This window comes from Cryptomeria japonica, chromosome 3, assembly GCF_030272615.1.
Source record: "Cryptomeria japonica chromosome 3, Sugi_1.0, whole genome shotgun sequence".
Classification (NCBI taxonomy): domain Eukaryota; kingdom Viridiplantae; phylum Streptophyta; class Pinopsida; order Cupressales; family Cupressaceae; genus Cryptomeria; species Cryptomeria japonica.
The window spans coordinates 489,370,514-489,387,516 of record NC_081407.1 but is presented as its reverse complement, the minus strand read 5'-3'; positions in this window follow the sequence as shown (position 1 = coordinate 489,387,516).

Below are 17,003 nucleotides of genomic sequence, written 5' to 3'. Positions count from 1 at the left end.
AATCCAATCTTGTTGTGTAGTGGAGAGAAATCAACAATCCTCATTCAAGGAGCAAATCAAGTGGACATCAAGGATGCACTCCACTTCCAACTCAATCAAAGGAGGAAGAGGAAGGTATAAGAGGTTATTTTGTATTTTGATTTATTTCTTAGTATTTTATGTTTTTTTTATGCATCTAACCTTCTTAGCATTTTATCATCTTTAGTGTGAATTCCCACATTTGAGGCATTTCAAATTCAACACCATATCAAACTCGTATTCTTCTTTAAAGGCCTAAAAGTAAATATATATTTTCCTTCTTTGCATTTATTTTCTATGGATATCAATAAATTTTAGATTATCTATGCATATAACTCTCATTAATTTAATCTAAACTGATTTATGTGTATGGGTATATATCTTTTGGATTAGTCTAGACTAAATGTTAAGACTAAACCAAGATTTGTTTATTGTTCTTGATATTTAACAAGCTATTTTCAATATATTGTCAACTCAATGTCATGTCAATCAAAGAATGTTTTTGATTACGGGAAAAAGAGGATTTGAATGGATCTGAAACCCTTTACAAAAGATTACAAAAGATAGATAAAATAGAATCCAGTCATAACAAAATTACAGCAAAAACAACCAAACGGGACTTAGAGATAGCAAAAGACAAACAAAAGACCGCGCAACACACAAAAATAGCAAAATTATAGCACAGAACCAGCAACAGAAAAAGATTAACCCAGATTTTTAAGGTTCTCCTCAACATCAGCACTAAGTTGGTGCAACTTCTTGGCGGCATTCTTCAAGTCCAGAATGTCCTGAGGCAGCTCAATGGCTTTCTTCTTCATACTGGCACGAGTGTGGTTTGCTGGAGGACCCAAATCATTAGCACCAGCAACCAGAATGTTAAACTTGTAATAATGTCAAAGAAAAATGTATGCAAAGAAGTATAGATAATTTAAAGTATTTAATGTTAATTTAGTTCTAAAATAAAAACAATGGTCCTAAATAACAAAATGTGAAGAAAATTTTAATCTTCTTAACTTAAACAAATGTGAACCCACAATTAATATTTATAGTATGATTATATTTTAATTATATTATGACTATTTGTTAATCAAAGAATCTTAAATTATTTCATCGTTCTTGAATAGAAAATGTATTTGTTGCAAGTGAGTATATCATAAAAACTCTATTCCTTAAAGTAGTTACAAATTGTGTCATGGTGATAGTCAATTGTAAAAATTTGAATTTTATATGATAACAATAAATATATAAAAATCAAGAAATAATTAACATGGTCAAATTCTCACAATAAAATACAAACCAATAACACACAAAACAAAATAATATACAACTACAATTGATGAAGTGGTTCCTTTTTAACCTTCAATACAATGACATTTGTATATAATTAAAAAAACATATTTTTGTCTACCCACTTTATCTATTTTTCATGCCCTTAATATACTAAGTCTTATCAAATATATAAATTAAAAGAGAACATTTTGTTTCTCAAAACCTACAAATTCTTGTGTTGGACCCTTTGTGGACAACAAACATACTAACTCCCTAGCTAAATAAATAATAAGATTCTTTGGTTTAAAAAAGATAGTGAAATGTAAGAAAACAATTTATGTATGCCACTACTTATGAATGATCATAACAAGCTTGGAAGACAAAAGGTTTTATCTACTGGTTATAATTAATCAATACATTATTAATCAGAGACTACTTTTTGATGTCAACATACAGATGTGTTTCGTATTTCTTTGTTGGCACATGGAAACTAAGAATTGTTGCAAATCCAAATACACAAAAAGCATGTGGTAAATAATTTTCAGAGTAAATCCATGCCTTTACTACTCTTTATTCTTTTTTTCAAAATTAAAACATTTATATCATCATAAAAGGGTTATAATTAGCATAACAACTAATCTATAAAGGAAGCAAAATCAAGAAGAATATATAGGAAATAAAGGTTATGCTCATAGCTATCACTAAGCATTGGGAAGATGTTATTTCCCTTTCATTTTTTATGAACTCATTTATTTTTGAATGAACTAGCCTTTCTAAAGAATTATAATCAACACTTTGGTTTTCAGATATGTTACAACTATAATTAGCTATTCAATTTTTTAAGAGTTTTTTCACCTTACATATCTTTTGATAGAAGTTTGTGCATACATAATTATTTATCTCTCTTCTTACCATCCTGCGTTAGGATATTATTTCATCATGACACCTTTTAGATCTTACTCATTTGATTTACAAACATTTATTATAGATTTTCTCATGTTCTTGTCCTTCGTATCATATGATATATTTATCCTCACTAATGATTTTTATGTTATGGATATGAATGTGTTTTATATAGAAGAGTCATTCTATCAAATTCTAAACTTCCCCTCTTTCATCAAATTGACTACTACAAACCCTATTTTCTCTTAAATGGCATGTTCATTTAAACATGCATTCCATGATGATCATATAACTTCTTACAATAATGAGCATACACTAAGCAAGTATCTATAACATGTTTCATCTATTTATAGCATTAGTATCCTAGTAAATATGCATTTCTTACATTTCATGATAGTCTTGTATTCATAGTTTTATGTGCTTTGAATGAATTATCTATTAGCATAAACGGTGAACAACTGAGAGGGGGGGGTGAATCAGTTGTTAACAGATTATGTTAATCAAACCACTTTATAACCTTTAACTGGAGCACATAAACATTGAATACCAGAATAGCAAAAATAGATACCGGTAAGCAATAAAACTTAAGAATGAAACAGAGAATTAACACAATGCAACCATACCACATAACACCATGATTTGTACGTGGAAAAACCATGTTGGGAAGCCTACCTATAGTCAGATGATACTTCTACAGAAAGTATGTGATACAATGAGGGGCCTGCACATGCAGGAAGGCACATTGCCTAGAGCATACTGCTCATTACAAAAGATTCTCACTGACTACAGAGAGGTTATAACCACCTCAAGATAATTGGACAACAATCCAAAAGAATGAACTACCAAAGATAGCATCTACCATGCCTGATTACAGTCTCGGTTAAGCTCAATACTGAAGGCCTTTAACCTCATTCTTAAACCCAATTCAATCGCCTATGATCAACCAAATCTCCTTCGCATATGATATTACATGCCATGACCACAACACTTATTTTCTATTCCATACCATACCATGCCTTGATCTACAATGAGATCTTACATCAATTTATGCAAACCCTAAGGCCTAAACCAATTAGGTTGGCCACCTAAAAGATATTACAATAAGATCATTACATACATTCATATTACAATGATATGCCATGTCGGCTTAAGACCAAAACAACAATAACCAATCCATAAAACATCCCGGTAACGTGTAGAGAACATGTTAACATGTTACCGGTCCATAACCTAGATAGGTACCGGACCTAATCTGTGTCAACCATGCCAAAGAAATGTCTTCAATAAATTAAGGCATGATCAAGGATCGCCTTTTGCATCTTGAATTCCATCTAGAAGCCACACCAACACCACTTAGCATTCTATCAAGGTTTCTCAGTGAAAGCTTTGTCGGTTAAACCTTGAACCCTTACCAGTAACCAAAACCTGTATGTCGGTAACCAACCATAATAGATAGTGTTGACATCAATGACAAAACATCAAGGCAACACATAATCAATTCATCTATATTGCCAACATTATCTCCTTTTATAAATGATGTTGAATATTGTGAGGATCATTCTTTAACATTCATGTTGAATCCATGAATACTTATGTTGACAGTTTATACACTCTTGTCCTAACAAATGATGGTTTAAATATTGATGATAATTTACTAAATTCTCATGTAGACTTCATTAGTGATTCATTTCCTTATCCTACATTACATGACATTACAATCCTTAGAAAACAAATGCACCATTATTGTTATAGGTCTACCAATGGTTCTCCTTATATGTGATATGTTTATTATTAATTAGTTATGCACATATAAATGATGGTATCTTGTTAATTAGTGATCCATTTCCTTATCCTACATTGCATGACATTATAAGCCTTACAAAAGAACTCCACCATTATTGTGATAGGTCTACCAATGCTTCTCCTTACATGTGATCTATTTTTGTTTAGTTAGTTATCCACATATAAATGATGGCATCTCTATAATTTGTAGTTATTCACATATAAATGATGGCATCTTGTTAATTAGTCAATTCAAGTTATACTCAAGTGATAGAGCTTTTTAATGGCTTGATTCATCTTTTTCTTTCTTTCAATGGTCTTATACCTCCTTTACAAATTTGGTCAATGAGAGTATTGTGTAGTTTTCTCACCTTAGTTCATGAGGATATTTCATACTTTAAGATGACCTCTCATGATCCATCTTTCAACTCTAATTATATCAACACAACTTATGAGACTCTTATATCCTATTTTCTTGTTTCCCATGATTCACATGATTATAATCTTATGAAGTGCACTAATCAAGTATTAGGAAGATGTAAATTGTTAATGTACCAACATCTATCCTACCAACCAATATGCTTAATTTAACTCTTGTACTTCAAGCCACCTCTAAAACAAAGGATTTTAGCAGTATTCCACAAATACAAGGCACTCAAGGTAAAATATTTCTATGCACATTACTTCACTATTTCTAAATATAATATAAAAACCAATAGAGGAAAACCTAGTTGTGATTGACACTACTACACAACTGATTACACATTTGGAGTTTACTGACGATAAAGAAACATCAAAGTATATCCGACCCACCATGATGCAACACAATTTTTTGATCTCAAAGTGAGATATAGATAAAGATCATACCTTTTAAAATATATGGCATTCAAAAATCATGTTATATAAAACTTGTCATTAAAACCTAAATCTAAGTTCTTTCCTCCTCTACAAGGCATATTAAGTTGGAGTGGATAGGGCTTCTTAAGACTTTCTAGCAGACAAGTTGGAGTGGACAAAGCATATTCATCAAGCAAGCAGAATTGGTAGAGTACAAAATGGAAGAAATAGAAATGTAAGAGTAACATTGAGAAGTAATGAGGACATGAACAAAATTTTGAGGAACAAAAGGTTTCTCAAAGGTACACGATTCTTCATAGATAAATATTTAACCCCTTTACAATTAGAAGAGAGAATGAAAGAAAGGGAGAAATTTGTAGCAGCAAGAAGTGCAGGTAATGAAGCATCGATGTATAGCGGGAAGGCCCAGTTGAGAAACAAAACATCACATAGTAAATAGGAAGGAGGGGCCCCTTGAGCACACCTCTCAATGGTAAGCTAGAATTGTAAAGGTTACCCTTGGAGGAGAGGGCCCGGTTTAGGGCCCATAACGAAGGCGGTGGATGTGATTGTCCTCTTTAAAACACACGAGCATGAAGGATGTAAAGTTCTAAACTTTGAGGGATATATGAAGGTATCAATATGGAATGACCTAACTGAAATTGGAAAGGGCCATGGAGGAGTAAAAATCTTAGTAAGAGATTATTTGGAAAGAACTATACATGTGGAAAAGGAACATCCAAACAAGCAGCACATATGGATAAAAATAGAAGATAAAAAGTTCACAGTTTATCTTAGAGCATGCTACTTTTCTCCTTGTCGCTCAAAATTCTATAAGAAGAGGAAATTAGACAAAGAGGACCCTTATGCAGCCTTGAAAAAAGATATATCAACATATAACAATAAAGGTGAAATCAATTTGACTTTAATGCTAGAATAGCCAATAACTAGTCTTTTTGCCTTAATATTAAGAAGGGAATAGGGGACAATACTTTATGGTTAGAGGAAGAAGGGAGCCGAAAATGGGAAAGAATGTCTCAAGATGAAAAAGGAGCTATCACGCATTATGGGGTAGAATTGCTAGGAGTTTGCAGCTTGTATGATTTGATTATATGTAATGGTTTAAAGGCTTGGTCGAGCTTAGGGAGCATTACGTGTCACACTTAAAATGATCAAAGTGTGGTGGATTATGTTATAAGCTCAAAGAAAATTGTGACAAGTGTAATAAATATAGAGGTGAAGGACAGTCTCACAGAAATGAAATCATATCACAACCCAATATATGTAAAGATTAGCATGCAAAAAGACAATCAACACCAAAAGAAGATGCAACAAATAGAAAAGAAAGAGGTCACTCAAGGGAATATCCTCTTGACACGTGAAATATAAGAAATCTTTTGAACAATGCTCAAAAACAATTGCAAGATGGGGGAGCCAATGGGCTGGTCAATTCAAACAAGGAAATGATAGACATCGTCAAGTTGACCTCTATAGTCCTCAGGGCTCTCAACTCATGTAAAATGTCTTGACCTAAAAGGGGCAACAAGAATAACTTCCTCGCAAACCCATGGTATGATGAAGAATGTAAGGCAATAAAGAAAATGGTAAAAATATGGGGTAATAACAAGGATTACATACAAACAAGAAGAAAAGAGTTGATTAGGCTTGGGAGGCACAACCCCAAAGGATTTTTGGAAAGAGTTGCAGAAAATAGGCACGGGAAAAGATAATAGGATCACAGATCTTCAATGGCTAGAATATGCAAAGAAGCTATATGAGAGTGACCAAGACAAAGATCATCAGATCAAGAATTAAACTCTTCTCTTTAGACAATATTAAAGAAGGAATTAGAAAACTTGTGGTGAGTATGTTGGCTTGATGATGATTGTAATGGATGACTTCATTTGTTGTCATTGATGGCACATGTATACACACACATATGTTCACATTGTCTTAGTCATCTTAGTTAAGACAAACCGATATTAATCCTAAGTCTTTGTATTGCAAAACTGGTATTATATGTATAGTAAAGTCCAAATGGTTTTGAGGGTGTCTAACCGGTATATATAGGAATGGCTTGACACCAGCTTGAAAATTCAATGGAGACCATCAAAGAAAAAAATGGAGGACAATCGATCTATTAGTTGGAAGAGGTTAACTCTTAACCGGTATTGGTGTTCCAACTGGTATTCATTGATTGTGTGATGAGTTATCACCATTCATGATGAGTTATCCCTAACCGACAGATTCGGCGGCAATCTATGATGAGTTATGTTAGATTGTCCAGATACACTGCACCTAGGAAATTGTGATATGATTCCTGAGCCGACATGAAATCTAATGTCTATATAATCACATTATGATGAACTATTTTTATGATGCAAGATAGAAGAGTTAAGTTGTTGCAATTTACTGAAGGCATAGAAGAGTATGTCGGTGATGCAGTTTTGAGTGAGCAGAAGAGGATATATTCAAGCAAGTTGTGCTACTTCTAGATCACACCACCTGTTGTTTTCTAATCACTACAATAGTCAAATCCCCTAACCGAGTAAGCTCTAACAAGCTTCAATGTACAAATCCTTTAACAAGGTGATCCATTAGTTTGGGTTTGAAATCATCTACTGAGGTTACTCCTAATAGGGCACTACCTTTAACAAGGTATAGCTCCTAACATAGCTTTGGGATCTTTAACAGGATTCACTCCTGGTAGAGCACTTTTGTAGACCTTAGCCGGTCAATTACCTATTACTGCAGATAGTTAACTTGTGAGTCCCATCTCACTGCTGTTTTTCCCAGTTGGGTTTTCCACGTATAAACACTTGTGTTATGGTGGATGTTTTACTTGTTGTGGATTCTTTATTATCATTTTGGATTGTATACACAGTATTAATTAAACTGGTTAAGTATCTTTACCGGTCTATGTTTCAAGTGGTATTGTTTTTGCTGTCACTAATTCACCCCCCCCCCCCCCCCCGTCTCACTGATTTATAAGTCTATCAATTGGTATCAAATCCAAACTTCCTTAAGGCTTAATAACTTGGAAGGAAACCCTAAAGATACCATGGGGGATATGAGTTACTTAGAGATGGCTAGAGTGCTTGATGTTACCTAGGAAGAGCCGAAAACCCTAAGGGCTACATTTAAAGGTTCACAAGTCAAAAGGAGAGAGATGACTGAACAACTGTTGGAGATATCTGATAATAGTTCTTCAAATGAGGCTAACATTGATGTGTTGGCAATTTTGGCCAGTTGGTTGTTGATGCTTTTGACCAACCAAAGTCCCTTGAAGAAGCTTCTCAAACTTCAGCTGAGAAGAATTACAAAAATAAAAGAGGAGAGCAGGAGAGAAAATAATGAAAGATATTGATACAGGGAAGATTGCTTTATCCTTGAATAAACATCTTTTGAGAACTGCTATTGAAACTAGAGGAAGCATACTAGCCCATACATCTAATATTTTATTTTTCTATACTGATTTGATTAAGAAGCGAGAAGAGACGGAACGGGAATTGGAAAGGATATACACTACCTACATACCTTTACAAGATTCAACCTTAGCATTTGGCAAATCAGTTGAAGATTTGCAAAATTAGTTAGATATCTATTATTATGAACAAGCTAAGAGACTTCGATCCTTAAAGAGATAAAGAACCAGTTAAGACCCAAAGTGGACATCTTACAATGGGCATACAAGGATGTAGAAGCAGTTTTGTCTACTCCAAAGATGAGCACAGTAGATGCGATGGAATAATTCACTGCACAAGTTATGACAACCATTGAGATCACTGAAACCTTATTGGAAACATGGGAAAATGATTTTTCTCATATGAAGATCACTTTCAATGACATTTTCTTGAAAATTGCAATGAACAGTCCCTGATAAAGACTTACATTTTTGTATATGTCAGTTTATGATGCAAATTTTGCAATAATATATATGTATTTTAATTTTCAAGTTGGCATTGTTGTCAAAGGGGGAGTAGAAATATGTATGTGTTGTGAAAATTTTGTATGTATTGTTAAGGGGGAGTAGAAATATGTTTGTACATTTTTTGTAAGCACACTTAGTTGTAAAGTTGTAAAATTTTCTAAGTGTTGCCATCAATGCCAAAGGGGGAGATTGTTGGCTTGATGATGATTGTAATGAATGACTTCATGTGTTTTCATTGATGGCATATGTATACACACACATATGTGCATATTGTCTTAGTCATCTTAGTTAAGACAAACTGGTATTAAAGAGGGGAAAATAGATTTGAAAGGTAAACTAATCAAAACATAATGAAATAAACATGCAGAATGCTAAAATATCATAAAAAGACCATTTCACCTTGCTATTTTACCTTCTCCTTTGGATTGAGCTTGATGAAGTGAAGGTGCCCCTTGATAATGCTCCACTTGATGTGCTCCTTTGATTGCTAGATGTGGATGGCTCTCCAATATTGTGCACAAATGATAAGGATGAATGATAAGGATGAGATGATCAAGTTGCCAAGATGATTTCCTGGGCTCAAAAGGGCAGCATAAGCTTACTGAATTTCAAGATGTTCTGAATAAAGGGATGGAGCCCTATTTTATAGGAAGAGGGGAGGAAAATGACTGGCTAGGATGAATTCGAGATGAAGGGCTAAGATTTACTTGTGAGCTCGCACAAGGTCCAAGAGAGGGTGTGGAGACCAAGAAATATGCCTTAAAGGCATTTCGTATCTCCACACTCCACAAGATGCATTGGAGGAATTAAAAATTCTCCAAAAATGAATATTATGGGGATTAGAAGAATAAAAAGGAAGTAAAAATTCCTTGGGAGAGGGAAATGCCTAGAGGAATGTGAGATTTCAAAAATCTTACATTCATTCTAGAAAAAGATCATTTAAAGCTAGTGGCTGGATGAAAGGACAAAGAGTTGACTTTGTGGCTAATCATGATGATTAGCCATTAATGACTCATTAGGAGGGGGATTAGAGGAAATGTTAGGTGGGATTTATATTTGTAGGAGAATTTGACTAGGAGAGAGAATGAGTGGAGGGAATAAAAAATTAGAAGAATAATGTTAAGTGAGTTTAGGGAGTTTCTAGAAGAATTTATTAGGTTAATGATGAATTAAGAAGATGATTTGTAGGAATCATGTAGGTTAACTAATTAATTGAAATTAATTATCTAAGAGGAAGATTTGTGAGGATTTGATTTTTTAGAAGAATAAAGAAAGGGATTGATTTATTAAATAAATCAATCATATGCTATAGTGACAATATTAATTATATTTAATTAATATTGAGAAGAATTTTAATTAACATAATTAATTAATTAATTATGTGAGGAATTAAAAATAATTAAAATAATTATTTTTAAGTGTCTACAGGTATTACTCCTAAGTCTTTGAATTGCAAAATCGGTATTATATGTATAGTAAAGTCCAAATGGTTTTGAGGGTGTCTAGCCGGTATAAGTAGACAACCGATATATACAAGAATGTCTTGACACCAGCTTGGAAATTCAGTGGAGACCATTAATGAAGAAAATAGAGGACAATCAGTGTATAAGTTTGAAGAGGTTAACTCTTAATCGGTATCGATGTTCCAACCGGTATTCATTGATTGTGTGATGAGTTATCACCAGTCGTGATGAGTTATCCCTAACTAACAGATTTGGTGGCAATTTGTGATGAGTTATGTTAGATTGTCCCGATACACTACACCTAATAAATTGTGATATGATTCCTGAGATGACATGAAATCTAATGTCTATATAATGACATTATGATGAACTATTTTTATGATGCAAGATAGAAAAGTTAAGTTGTTGCGATTTACTGAAGGCATAGCAGAGTATGTCGGTGATGTGGTTTTGAGTGAGTAGAAGAGGATTTATTCAAACAAGTTGTGCTACTTCTAGATCACACCACCTATTGTTTTCTAATCGCTACAACAGTCAAATCCCCTAACCGGTTAAGCTCTAACAAGCTTCAATGTACAAATCCTTTAACAAGGTGATCCATTAGTTTGGGTTTGAAATCCTCTACCGAGGTTACTACTAATGAGTTACAACCTTTAATAGGGTATAGCTCCTAATAGAGCTTTGGGATCTTTAACAGGATTCACTTCTTGTATAGCACTTTTGTAGACCTTAACCGGTCAGTTACCTATTACTGCAGATAGTTAACTTGTGAGTCCCATCTCACTGTGGTTTTTCCCAGTTGGTTTTTCCACGTATAAACACTTGTGTTATGGTGGATTTATGGTGGATGTTTTACTTGTTGTGGATGCTTTATTATCATGTTGGATTGTAGGCATAGTATTAAGTAAATTGGTTAAGTATCTTTACTAGTCTGTGTATACACATAAAAATGGCTATGAGCAATTAAATAAATATTTTATATTTATTTAATAATTATTCTTCTATTAAATAGTTAATTTGAAAAGATTAATTTATTTAATTCATTTTCGTGTCTTTCTATTAATTAATATTTTATTAATTAATTCATCTATCATATTCTTCTAATTAATTAAATATCTAATATTTAATAGTTATTCTTCTATCCTATTGTCTCAAATATTAAATAATTTCCTAAATTATTTAATCTTTCTTTTCCAACTCACCCTCCATCTCCACTTCATCTTCCCTTTGCCAACTCATCCATCATGTGGCTAAGGAAATTAATATTTCTTAAATATTAATTCATCATTTATCTTCAACCTCCAGACTTAATGAATAGTGTACGTACACATATTTCATAACCATCTTCTATATTCTCTCAGACACCCCCTAAATCTTAGGAAGGACTTGAGTCCACTTGTCCTATCATGCCTAAATCTTCTCCAACCATCCCTAGATTCTCTTAGTCAGCAACCCAATCAAGGTGAGATCAGTGACACTTGTCTTCTCCTTCCCCCTTTCTCTCAACCTTCACCTTTGCTCACGGCCATCCAAATCTATAGATCTGATCATGATCGTTCATCTGAGCCACATCATCTCATCCTCTCAAAGTCTATAAAATCAAGAGCTTCAGTTGAGAGAGAGTTAGACTTCAAGTGCATTTTCAAGCAAATCATTTGTAAAACTTATGCATCTGTGAATTTTAATCTTGAAGCAAATAGTATTAGCATTTTAACATAATCATTTTAGCATAATCATGTAGTATTTCGTATCATAGCATTTGTTAACTACCAATTATCAGTCCATTCTTCATATGCCATCTTGGAAGCTATCAGTGCATTGTCTGAGAGCACACCATCTGCAACCAGGAACAGTGGAGTTAGGACACAATGAGACATAAATCATGAAGGTAATATTAGTATTTTTATTTCATATGTATTTCATGTAGTTTCATTGGTTGAGTTTGGATTTCTTGTACCATTTCCATTGGTATTTTGTGAAACTAACTTGTTGTAGGTAACATTCTAAGGATGAAATTCAAGTCAACACATTTTTCCGCCCACAGTGGGGCTCATGGACCTCACATATACCTTTAAAAATCTCGCAAAAAGTAAAATTAACGCATTTGTAATGCAGATTCACGCATATGTGAATTCTGACATCGCTTTTTTCTCATAGTTTAGCGCATCTGCATCACAGGTTAGCACATATGCCATGCAGGTTAGCGCTTTTGTCTAAAAATCTGTGCATTAGCATCGTCGGTTAGCGCTTTTGTCTTCTAGGTTAGTGCTTTTGTCCTCTAGATTAGCGCATTTATTAAAGAAATCACGCTTTTGTATCTACAGAGCAGCGCATTTGTAGTCTAGGTTAGCGCTTTTGCTCTATAGGTTAGTGCTTTTGAGGAGAAAGATAGCGCATATGTTAGAATAGCACTTTTGTTTCCAGCTAACAAAATTTTCTTGCAAGTCCGAATGCCCAAGAAATTAGATTTTTCAAACTACTAACATGCATGTGCAGGATGGTGTTTAAGGCAAATTTTATGCATTTCCTCATCTAGTTAATTAAAGGCCTTATTTTGGGAAGTAATATATCATGTCTTGTTCATTTAGTCTAACTAAGAGGATAAATTGACAGCATGCAACTTGCATTTTTAGTAACTTCTCTAATATAGTTGCACATAGACTTCTAAAAAGCCTAAAATAAACACCATGCTTGTTGGAGCAACATCTCCAAATAGGACTTAGCCAACAATTGCTTTGAAAAGGTTAAAAAGAACAATTATATTTCATGTCTTGAAAGTGGTAGGTATATGCTCTCCCCTTAAATGGGTGACCAAAAAGCCAAACCCACTCTTTTTTTACTTTCAAGCAATTAAATCCTTTAGAGGGCCTGCCTTCCTGAGCTGCCTTGAGGGGGCCAGTGAGAGGGGAATGACCTAAAGTGGAAACGGGCTAATATCGATTCCTTCCAATCCACTATAAATAAATCATGTTTGTGATGAAAGTCCCAAACAACATGTGCTAATAAGTTCATACCGACACTATGTTTCCCCATAAACCTTATGGAGCGTAACCTCTATAGGCTAGGAACCTTCTATATTTACAGAGTTGAAAGTGTCGCATGTATGGCCACATGACCGGAAGCTTTTACTAAAAACCACTTGTACTAGTTGTCAAAATCCTTCTAGTTGTTGGTGCAAGAGGTCAGACCTTTGAAGTGACACACACATACGGTTCCTAGTAGAGATATAAAGTTTGCCATGGGGAGTTTTCATGGAAACTGGTGTTTGGTTGCCCTGAAGAAGTGAGTGCCAAGGGTGGAGCCTGTGGGGTCAAGAATCTAAATATCCTCTTTGAATAATGTTAGGATTCCCAAAGATACTGAGAGGGGGGGGTGAATCAATATCTAACCGGTTATAAGATTTTCTTAACTTAAAACATGTAGAGCATATCAATACTATATACCAGTAAACAAGAAATAATGTAATAAACAGAGATAACAACAACCACATGAAAAACACACCATAACACAGAGGTTTAACAAGGAAACCCGGTGTGGGAAAAACCTCGATGGGATTGGTGACCCACAATATTCACTTACTGGCCAATAAGAGAATATTACTGCTACAAGAGGGGCCTACACATGTAGGAAGGCCAAGTGCCTAGAGCTCACTGCTCAATTACAAAATGGGAAGTCTCACTGACTTACAAAATGGATTATATAAATCCAATGTCTTGTACTACTTCAAAATAGCATCTACTATTTTAGATCCAGTACCGGTTTATAGCTCTGCTTCATACATAAACCCTTAACCTATAATTTGCATAATAGGTCTGCCTTATTTTGCCTATATATTTCCTTTCATCTATTACAAAATGTTCTACAATGATCTCTTATATATATGAGTCATTTTACAACTTGCCAAGTCAACTTACAATGATTTTACAATAATTAACAAAATATATTACAAACAAAATTCTTGTCGGCTTCGAAGAGAGAATTGCTTGAAATAAAAAGAGGTGATGCACCAAGAAGAGATTGTTCCTCTCCCTACCGAAATGACACAAGTAATTAACTGAAACACCCTGAAGATGCACAACTTTTCAATTGTATGAGTGACCCCAATGCATATATGAAGGTTAGAATTCACTGAATGCCAAGAGAGGAGAAGGATTCCCACAAGTCACACTCATAAAACCAGTTAACATAGCATATGTGAACAGAAAAGGTCACAAGACATACACCTATGATGGAGGTAAGGAAGCATACACAACATACATAAGTTGAAAAGAGGCAAGAATAGTGACTTTCAATTAATCATAAGGCCAAAAGTCAATCTTACAGTTGCAGAAATGCAAAAATTACAATTCTTCAAGAGAAGAGAAGAGCATAAGAAAGCTCAAGGCAGCAGGGAGAGAACCCTTTACAATGAGGCTTAAAAGCCATTATATAGAAAAATGGGTTACAATGGTGATCATGACCCCTGCATGTTAGCCTGGAGGTGCAGGGAAGTGCATGCACTTGGCTTGTACATGCAAGCAACCTAGCCATACCCACAAAGGGAAACCCTGAGAAGTTGGATTGACTGACCTTCCAAAGTCAGAGTATACAGTCATGACACAAGTCACCAAGCATGGCCCCGTACCTCTCTTGATGGAAATCCTGCCAAAAACATTAAATGCACCCCTATGGCTCCACAAAAAAAGTGCATAAGTCACCAAAACTGTTGGAGCATTTAAAGCCTTGAGTGTCGATCATGCCATCCGGAAGTGTTACAAGTCGGAAGTAGGCTTGGAAGACTTCAGAGACCGGACTCTCGAAGTGAGGAAGACAAGGGAAGGAGCAAGGAACTTCGGAACCTCAGGGTTTTGGAGTTTCAGGATAGGAGAAAGGAGGGCTAGGAAAGGAACTTCGGAACCTTGGGGTTCCAGAGGAACTAGAGAGAGAAGGAAAAAGGGGAAGGAACTTCAGAACCTCGGGGTTCCAGAGTTTCGGGGAACTACTCAAAGGAACTTCGGAACCTCGGGGTTCCGGGATAGAGAGGGAAAGGGTTAAAGAGAGAAGGGGAGCTTTAGAGACTTGGGTCAGCGTAGTTGGACAAGGAACTTGGGAACCTGGGGGTTCCGGAGTTCTAGGGTGGAAGGTAAGGAACTTGGGAACCTGGGGGTTTTGGAGTTTCGGGGTTGAGGAACTAGGAACTTCGGAATGGTTCCGGAGTTCCGGGGAGGAGAACAAAAGGTGTAGAGTCTGACCTTGCCAGTGTTGGTAAGTTGTCTTGCCAGCATCATAGGACTCTAAGGTTTCCATAAATGACAAAACCTTCAATCACCTACAATATCTCATTGGAGTGTGCATTTTCCAACAATCTCCCCCTTTGGCATTGATGGCAACACTCATGAGAAAAATCCAAAAATTGTCATCCAAAAAGAATCTGCCAGAATTGTCTTGCCAAATATTGTGTACCAAAAGAATATGTGCTCAATCTGAGCTAATGAGTCATTTGCTGGTTATTTTTCTCATTCCACTACTCCCCCTTTGGCATCAATGACAAAGGTTGTCAAAGTGTCAATGAGTGTGGTTTCCTGTTTCATCCTTGTAACCAGTTGGTTACAATCTAAAAAAAATCTACCAAAACCAGATTCAGGCTCTCAATGAACTTTTTGTTGTCTTTTATTGCAGCCTCAGTCCTCTAAACTGTACCGGTGAGGTGTTGCATTTTCTCTGTCGGTGTTTTCTGTCCTTGAATCAAAGCATCAGATATTTCTTTTCTTAAGGAGGCGAGGTAGTCCAATTTTGGACTAACTCTCTATTTTAGATCTTTAGACTTTCTTTTTATTATTTCCTTCTCTCTTTCCAACTTTAGTAGTTCTTCCTCAAAACCTGTTATTTTATGCTCAAAAACTGATAATGAATCAGATGAATTAATGAAGTTATCAGCTAGTTGATTTATTTCCTCCTGTACCTTGTTGATTTTCTTGTCTATATCTACTGTCAAAAAACTAGTTTTACATGTATCCCTATACAAAGTTTTAAATTCCTTCAGTGTACTACACAGTTCTGGTAAAAGAGTGTCAAATTTTCTTGTACACTTCTTTATTTCCTCCTCAAAGAATTTGTGTTTTTCTTTCTCTAATCTCTCCTTGAATGCTTCCTCTTTTATTTGTTCAACTGTCACAGTGTTGTCAATAATATACTTAGACAAAGTGTCAAGTTGACCAAAAGAATCTTTATTATCTATATTACACTTAGGTGCTATCATTTTCAAAATTGGAATTGTGTCATCAATTGCCTTGTATGCTTATGAGATACACTCTGTTATCTTCTTGATGGAATCCAGAAGAACTTCTGTTACATTTGTTGATTTGAAATCTATAGTGGAAGAACCAACAATCTGTATTCTGCCGGTGGGAGCAATTTCCTTGCTTGTGGTGACCTCTAGTAGGTCAGTTTGTGTTTCCATTTCTTTAAGCAAAGGTTTGGATTTCTCAGCTGATGTCGGTGGCACTGTCTCTATATGAACCTATTGTTGAGAGTGAGCCTGCTGCTCTGAGTGTTTCTCAATGTTGTCATCTACCGGTTTACCTTCTATATTATCTGTTACCGATGGCTCATTAGCCATATCTGTTTTCCTTTTTGAATCCTTATCTACCACAATATTGATTTTCTGAGTGTCAATGTCCACTGTATATAACACCTCAAAATTAGGATTTGTATCCTCTTGTGGTGCGTCCATACTCTCATTAGCCAGTTGATTGTCTGTGGTAACTACTAGTGGAGTATCAAGAGGTGGTGGGGATAGATTATCTATTATTTTTATGCTA